Source organism: Sminthopsis crassicaudata, chromosome 3, assembly GCF_048593235.1.
Source record: "Sminthopsis crassicaudata isolate SCR6 chromosome 3, ASM4859323v1, whole genome shotgun sequence".
Taxonomy (NCBI): Eukaryota; Metazoa; Chordata; class Mammalia; order Dasyuromorphia; family Dasyuridae; genus Sminthopsis; species Sminthopsis crassicaudata.
The window spans coordinates 645,540,209-645,550,039 of record NC_133619.1 but is presented as its reverse complement, the minus strand read 5'-3'; the positions used below and the strand labels follow the sequence as shown (position 1 = coordinate 645,550,039).

The following is a 9,831-nucleotide window of genomic DNA, read 5'->3' as shown; positions in this document are numbered from 1 at the left end:
TCTGGGCGGCAGGATGCGGTGACGAAATTGGGGAGAAGCGGGACGTCTGAGTGACAGAAGGGGGGCGGTAGAACCCGGGAAGCGGCTGTGCAGGGGAGGGCCCCGGGAGCCTCTAGGAGCTCAGGCCCGGAGGCAGAGTGGGGAGGGGGGGGAGATGTCCAGGACCTGGCGGGAGCCAGAACCCCGCGGCGGTCACGGGAGGCGGGCGGGAGCTCCGGCGTCTGCCCTAGGAAGGCCCCCGGCCAGGACTCCCGGGGCCCTGCGGGAGCGGGGCAGGTGGGCAGCCCCCTTGGAAGGCTGAGGCGGGGCTTCCTCGGGGGTCCCGACAGAGGAGGCCCGAATGTGAGTGAAGCCGGGGATGGAGCCCAGAACCTTGGGGAGGGGAGGGGCCTTGGGGAGGGGAGGGGCCTTGGGGAGTCAGCTTCGGGAGAAAGGAGGGCTGGAAGTCCCAGCAGGGCTCCGCCGGGGGATGCGCCCAAGGGCAGGGGCAGCCGGCAGAAGGGCCGCGCGGCTTCCTGGCCGGACCTACCTGGGCCCCGCAAGCACTGGGCTTCCTTCCAGGAGGCAGAGAGAGCCCAGCGCCATGGCGCAGTGATCCGGGCTCAACGAGCCCGCAGCCCGACCTCCAGGGCTCCGGCTCCTGGCAGCCCGCTCTGGGCGGGCCTTCCCAGGCGCGGAGCCCCGCCCCTCCCGGGCCAGCCCAGATCTCCCTCCCTCCCAGGCCCCGGAGCCCGGATCGCAGACCCCGCGGGCCTCTCCTCCCCAAGCGCGGCCCTCCGTCACATGAAATGCCTTGGCCAATGGCATAGCTTCTTTCCGCTCTAGACTCCTCCCAGGCCTGTAAGCTCCACCCCGGGCCTCAACTTCCACGTGCGCCTGCACCATCCTGCCCGTCATCTCGGAGACCCCGCCTCCCTCCAGCTCCCTCCTCTCCCTCCCCCCTTTCTCCCCTGCTCCCTCCCCCTGGTTTGGGCTGAATCTCCTCGTCCTCTGGCTCTTCCCCGTTACACTCCCCTTCCTCCCCCCCCCATCCCTGCTGATTCTCCCGACCATCCCCTCTCCCTCCAGGCAGATGCCTCTGACCTCCCGGCACTTGCCCACCCCAGGAACACCTTCTCCAGCCTGGAAACATTTGAGTCCGGCATTCTCTCACTGAAGGCTCATGGATCCTCTGGGAGAACTGAGGCTGGGGCCCCAGCTATTACAGACGCTTGTAAAACGAGTCAGAGGGACGTTTCCCAGCAGAAAAAGGAAACCATCATTTAAGTTTATTCACGATTTATTAAATCCACTTCATATGAAAAAACCTGGATTCAATTTTAATAGTGTAAACACTATTACTAAAACATAAACAAAGCCTGTCTATCCTGGGTAAGAAATAATAACTCACAATAACTTTATTCATCTCTGTATATTCATCCACTAAATGCTTAGGAAGTTCGGTATTTTTAGCCTTATGCGTTATTGCCTTCAGGATCAAATGAAAATGTAAATATATACCATCCAGGAACATGACAATTATTTGGCCTTTTGTCACTATTCTCAACAGGAATATTTGGAAGCTGATTTTATATATTTCACTTCTCAAGGAAAACAGTCTAACCTTGTTGCTTTTGTCCAATTAAAGTTTATTACTTCATTGAAGTTTGAAACTAAAATTTTTACCCCAAATTTGAAACTTTCACATTTGTCCAAGCCCTCCATCCTCATTGAGGGGAGTATAGAGAGATTTATGCCCATATTTATGTTTCTCTGTAGTGACACTATTCAGACCTGACGTTACACACCAATATAAAACTCTTAATAAGGGTGGCAAAACTCCTGGTTCGTTTTTCTAATTGCTTAGATTAGAAAAGTGAAAGAAATGGCGGCCTTCAATTCAGAACAGTAAAATAAAAACAATGTTTTTGCATATTTGCATCACAGAGATATTAAATTCTTGGAACATTAAGACTCCTAAAAAACAAAATAAAACCTTTACAATTCACCTGCCTTGTTTTTAGAAATTTGCTATGAAAAAACTTTCCTTTCAAGGGCACAGACTGATCTGAAGAGAATAAAGATTCGTTAGCTCTGTTCACCTCCAGGTAAGTCATAGGTAACTTTTTGGAATAAACAATCATATAGTAAAGTTCCACATTATTCACAGGGTATAATTGCTGGACTGTGGATTAATGAGGTGGAAAACATTCCTATTCACATAAAAAACCCAATGGGGAAACTGAGTCTGCCATCATTTTCATAAGGCTGTTTCTCAGCTTTTCCAGGTACAGGCAGCAACCCAAAGCAATTTTCAGAGCATACTCACTTGGAGTAGCTCATGGAATTTGCCTTGAGTGGTTGTTTGTTGATATGATAATTCAGACAATTATACCTAAATTCAGAACTCAAAACAATATCAAATGTTTATATATATATATACACACACACACACACACACACACACACACACACACACACACACATATAAATAGAGTTTCACTAGTCAGTTGAGGGCAAGGTACAGTTATTTTTTTAATGTTGTTGCAGTATCACTTAATAATTAAATTATTCTTTAGTCCTTATTAAGTAAATCCTTGCTAAATATATTCAAGATCTTAATTCGATCTCTTTCTAGTTTACTTCCATCTCAGGGCTAAAATCAATCAATAGAGGGGAGGGGAAAAAACACTCTATAGTTCATATTCACAAATCCATAAATATTCACTCAAAACCCAGAAAAACACAGACCATTGAAAGTCTTCAGGACAGATTTACTTATCTTAAGGAATTCATGTTAATGAATATGAAAGCAAAAATCTGGGATGTGTTGGGAACTAAATTGACTCAAAGATATAAGTTTCTAGCTTCCTGGGAGTTCTCTAGATATGAGGTGACAATTAAGAGTTGTTCTCATTTTCATTTCTCTAATTTTAAGTGATTAGAGCATTTTTTCAAGAGTGTTCATAACTTGGATTTCTTCCTTTGAACTTGAGATCTGAGTTATCAACAATCATTTGAAAAAAAAATGCTCCACATCTGTAATCATTAATCCAAGACACTAATAACAAGAAAAACTATCAGATTGGCAGAGATAAAAAAAAAAAAAAAAAAAAAAAAAGACAAGGGATGACAGGTCTGAGGATTGTTAGCTATGCTAGTGGAGCAGAGAACTGACCCTGTCATTTCTGTAAAACAATTTGGAGCTGTGAACAAAAGCTTCCTCTAAAATTGTTCATACCGCTTGACCCGGGAATGCCTCTATTAACGTTATTGTCAGTCAGATAAGAGAAACAGGAAAAGAGACCAAGTGTTCAAAAATATTAGTGGTTCTTTTTCTTATAGCAAAGAACTGGAAAAGGGAGATACACACCTATGGCCATAATGGCTGAGAAAATTATGACATTAAAAAAAGAAAGAAAGAAAGAGAGAGAGAGAGAGAGAGAGAGAGAGAGAGAGAGAGAGAGAGAGAGAGAGAGAGAGAGAGAGAGAGAGGAAGAAAGAAAGAAAAAAGAAAATTATGACATTAATATGATGGAATATGATTTTACAGGAAGAAATTCTGAAAGGAATAAGATGGAGAAATGTATTAAAAATTTGCATGAACTGCTATAGAGCAAACCAGCTGAACAAAATATGCAGAGATAGCATTATACATGCAAACAACTTGAACTGTTTAAGAACTCTGATAAATAATGAAGTAGCCAATGAGGAGAGCTGCTTCCCACCCTCTTATAGAAAGTGATGGAGATATATATATACATATATACTGAAGTAGGCATTTTTTGGACAAGACAAGGGGGACTTATTTTGCCTGACTGTATATCTGTTACAAAGTTTCGTTTTGTGTTTTCTTTTTCATTTTCATATATGGGAGGACGGGTCAGAGAGAGAAAAAAAAATTTGCTAAATTAAAAAGAAAATTGAGTTTAAAAAAAAAAAAACCTTAAGAAAAACATGATTTAGATCATTATTAATTAGAAAAAGCAAATGGAATAGCTCTAAGTTCTACCTTGACTACATGCAATTGGCAAAGCTGACAAGAAAGGAAAATAACAAGAGTAGGAGACTCTGGGGGGACATGGACACTAATTCACTGTTGGCAAAACTGTGAAATCACTGAACTGCACGTCTGCTTAGACGGATGTGACGGACAGCCACCACGGGCCCACGCCGAAAAGAACCCCAAGAAAGAGGGAAATGACCCAAGTCTGTGAAAACACCAGCCCCTCTTGTTACCGCCGAGCGCTGCCCACCCGGGCCAACAGGAGAATGACCGCATTCACTGATACCCAAGTGGGACGGGCGCCGGGCACAGGGAGCCGGGGGACGCCACGTAGGAGCAGGCAAGCTACGGCAGAACCGGGGGTAAGTGCCACAGTGACGTCAGAGGAACCTCGGTTCTGAGGCGGAGCCCTGCGGGAGGAGAAGGCCAGGTCGGCGGACTTGGGGGGGGGGGGAGGAATGGGGAGAGAGTTCTGCAGGAAAATGTGGGGGTTTTTCTATTTGGGGGGAGGAATGGAACTGCCCCTCCCCTCAAGACTCACAGACACCTACACTTGCACTGAGTTACGCTCGTACCCACCACACGGACAACACACACAGCACCCAATGCACAAATACACTCACATTAACACACAAATACAGAGATCAACAAGCCCACTCACCACAAACTTACACACAGACACAACACACAAATACACTCAAATTAACACACAAATACAGAGATCATCAAAGGATATGAACAGACAATTTTCAGATGATGAAATTAAAACTATTTCCACTCATATGAAAGTGTTCCAAATCACTACTGATCAGAGAAATGCAAATTAAGACAACTCTGAGGTATCATTACACACCTGTCAGATTGGCTAAAATGACAGGAACAAATAACGATGAATGTTGGAGGGGCTGTGGGAAAATAGGGACACTGATGCATTGTTGGTGGAGTTGTGAAAGAATCCAACCATTCTGGAGAGCAATCTGGAATTATGCCCAAAAAGTTATCAAAATGTGCATACCCTTTGACCCAGCAGCGCTACTACTGGGCTTATACCCCAAGGAAATCCTAAAGAAGGGAAAGGGACCTCTGTGTGCCAAAATGTTTGTGGCAGCTCTTTTCATAGTGGCTAGAAACTGGGAGATGAATGGATGTCCATCAATTGGAGAATGGTTGGGTAAATTATGGTATATGAAGGTTATGGAATATTATTGCTCTCTAAGAAATGACCAACAGGAGAAATACAGAGAGGCTTGGAGAGACATCAACTGATGCTAAGTGAAACAAGCAGAACTAGGGGATCATTATATACTTCAACAATGATACTGTACGAGGATGTATGCTGATGGAAGTGGATTTCTTCAACATAGAGAAGAGCTAATCCAATTCCAATTGATCAATGATGGACAGAACCAGCTACATCCAGAAAAGGAACACTGGGAAATGAGTGTAAACTGTTATTTTTACCTTCTGAATCCAATTCTTCCTGTGCAACAAGAAATTCGGTTCTACACACATATTTTGTATCTAGAATATATTGTAATATATTTAACATATATAAGACTGCTTGCCATCTGGGGGAGGGGGTTGGGGGACGAAGAGAAAAAATCTGAATAGCAGTAAGTGCGAGGGATAATGTTGTAAAATATTACCCATGCATATGTACTGTCAAAAAATGTTATAATTATAAAATAAAATAAAAAATAAAAAAAAAAAACCAAATACAGAGATCAGCACACCCACTCACCACACACTTACACACATACACAACACACAAATACACTCACATTAACACAAAAATACAGAGATCAGCATGCCCACTCACCACACACTTACACACATACACAACACACAAATAGAGATCAGCACACCCCCTCACCAAACACAACACTCAGACACAACACACAAATACACCCACATTAACACACAAATACAGAGATCAGCACACCCCCTCACCACACACAACACTCAGACACAACACACAAAAGCACACATACATTAACACACAAATACAGAGATCAGCACGCTCACTCACCACACACTTACACACATACACAACACACAAATACACTCACATTAACACAAAAATACAGAGATCAGCACGCCCACTCACCACACACAACACTCAGACACAACACACAAATACACTCACATTAACACACAAATACAGAGATCAGCACACCCACTTACCACACACTTAGAGACAGACACAACACACAAATACACTCACATTAACACACAAATACAAAGATCAGCACGCCCACTCACTACACACAACACTCAGACACAACACACAAATACACTCACATTAACACACAAATACAGAGATCAGCACGCCCACTCACCACACTCTTACATACATACACAACACACAAATACACACACATTAACACAAATACAGAGATCAGCACTCCCACTCACCCCACACTTACACACAGACACAACACACAAATACACTCACATTAACACACAAATACAGAGATCAGCACGCCCACTCACTACACACAACACTCAGACACAACACACAAATACACTCACATTAACACACAAATACAGAGATCAGCACGCCCACTCACCACACACAACACACAGACACAACACACAAATACACTCACATTAACACACAAATACAGAGATCAGCACACCCACTTACCACACACTTAGAGACAGACACAACACACAAATACACTCACATTAACACACAAATACAAAGATCAGCACGCCCACTCACCCCACACTTACACACATACACAACACACAAATACACTCACATTAACACAAAAATACAGAGATCAGCACGCCCACTCACCACACACAACACTCAGACACAACACACAAATACAGAGATCAGCACACCCCCTCACCACACACAACACTCAGACACAACACACAAATACACTCACATTAACACACAAATACAGAGATCAGCACGCCCACTCACCCCACACTTACACATAGACACAACACACAAATACACTCACATTAACACACAAATACAGAGATCAGCACACCCACTCACCACACACTTACACACAGACACAACACACAAATACACTCACATTAACACACAAATACAGAGATCAGCACGCCCACTCACCTCACACTTACACACAGACACAACATACAAATACACTCACATTAACACACAAATACAGAGATCAGCACGCCCACTTACCACACACTTACACACACACATTAACACACAAATAGAGAGATCAGCACACCCACTCACCACACACTTACACACATACACAACACACAAATACACTCACATTAACACACAAATACAGAGATCAGCACGCCCACTTACCACACACTTACACACCTACACAACACACAAATACACACACATTAACACACAAATAGAGAGATCAGCACTCCCACTCACCCCACACTTACACACATACACAACACACAAATACACTCACATTAACACAGAAATACAGAGATCAGCACACCCACTTACCACACACTTACACACACAATACACAAATACACACACATTAACACAAATACAGAGATTAGCACAGCCACTCACCACACACTTACACATAGACACAACACACAAATATACTCACATTAACACACAAATACAGAGATCAGCACACTCACTCATCCCACACTTACACACATACACAACACACAAATACACTCACATTAACACACAAATACAGAGATCAGCACGCCCACTTACCACACACTTACACACACACATTAACACACAAATACAGAGATCAGCATGCCCACTCACCACACACTTACACACAAAACACACAAATACACTCACATTAACACACAAATACAGAGATCAGCACGCCCACTCACCACACACAACACTCAGACACAACACACAAATACACTCACATTAACACACAAATACAGAGATCAGCACTCCCACTCACCCCACACTTACACACATACACAACGCACAAATACACTCACATTAACACACAAATACAGAGATCAGCACTCCCACTCACCCCACACTTACACACATACACAACACACAAATACACTCACATTAACACACAAATACAGAGATCAGCACACACACTTACACACACAACACACAAATACACACACATTGACACAAATACAGAGATTAGCACACCCACTCACCACACACAACACTCAGACACAACACACAAATACACTCACATTAACACACAAATAGAGATCAGCACACACACTTACACACACAACACACAAATACACACACATTGACACAAATACAGAGATTAGCACACCCACTCACCACACACTTACACACAGACACAACACACAAATACACTCACATTAACACACAAATACAGAGATCAGCACGCCCACTCACCACACTCTTACATACATACACAACACACAAATACACTCACATTAACACACAAATACAGAGATCAGCACGCCCACTCACCCCACACTTACACACATACACAACACACAAATACACTCACATTAACACACAAATACAGAGATCAGCACACACACTTACACACACAACACACAAATACACACACATTGACACAAATACAGAGATTAGCACACCCACTCACCACACACAACACTCAGACACAACACACAAATACACTCACATTAACACACAAATAGAGATCAGCACACACACTTACACACACAACACACAAATACACACACATTGACACAAATACAGAGATTAGCACACCCACTCACCACACACTTACACACAGACACAACACACAAATACACTCACATTAACACACAAATACAGAGATCAGCACGCCCACTCACCACACTCTTACATACATACACAACACACAAATACACACACATTAACACAAATACAGAGATCAGCACACCCACTCACCACACACTTACACACAGACACAACACACAAATACACTCACATTAACACACAAATAGAGATCAGCACACACACTTACAACACAACACACAAATACACACACATTGACACAAATACAGAGATTAGCACACCCACTCACCACACACTTACACACAGACAGAACAAACAAATACACTCACATTGACACACAAATACAGAGATCAGCACGCCCACTCACCACACTCTTACATACATACACAACACACAAATACACACACATTAACACACACATACAGAGATCAGCATGCCCACTCACCACACACAACACTCAGACACAACACACAGATACACTCACATTAACACACAAATACAGAGATCAGCACGCCCACTCACCCCACACTTACACACATACACAACACACAAATACACTCACATTAACACACAAATACAGAGATCAGCACACACACTTACACACACAACACACAAATACACACACATTGACACAAATACAGAGATTAGCACACCCACTCACCACACACAACACTCAGACACAACACACAAATACACTCACATTAACACAAAAATACAGAGATCAGCACGCCCACTCACCACACACAACACTCAGACACAACACACAAATACACTCACATTAACACACAAATACAGAGATCAGCACACCCCCTCACCACACACAACACTCAGACACAACACACAAATACACTCACATTCACACACAAATAGAGAGATCAGCACGCCCACTCACTACACACAACACTCAGACACAACACACAAATACACTCACATTCACACACAAATACAGAGATCAGCACGCCGCCTCACCACACACAACACTCAGACACAACACACAAATACACTCACATTAACACACAAATACAGAGATCAGCACGCCCACTCACCCCACACTTACACACATACACAACACACAAATACACTCACATTAACACATAAATACGGAGATCAGCACGCCCACTCACCACACACTTACACACATACACAACACACAAATACACTCACA

The 9,831-nt window shown here is 43.3% G+C and overlaps 1 protein-coding gene across 3 annotated transcripts in view; it reads right to left on the bottom strand.

Moving 5' to 3' along the window:
* The window catches only part of LOC141564991 (uncharacterized), a 17,903-nt gene extending 17,231 nt beyond the window's left edge, over positions 1-672 (bottom strand). For 2 of the 3 annotated variants that reach the window (XM_074307917.1, XM_074307919.1), the window contains exon 1: positions 530-672. The gene's annotated coding sequence lies outside the window, so the exon portion shown is untranslated. Of the gene's footprint in view, positions 1-165; positions 355-529 lie in introns of those variants that run through there. The other variant, XM_074307918.1, reaches the window with a different exon arrangement.
* Between the last annotated feature and the right edge of the window lie 9,159 nt (positions 673-9,831).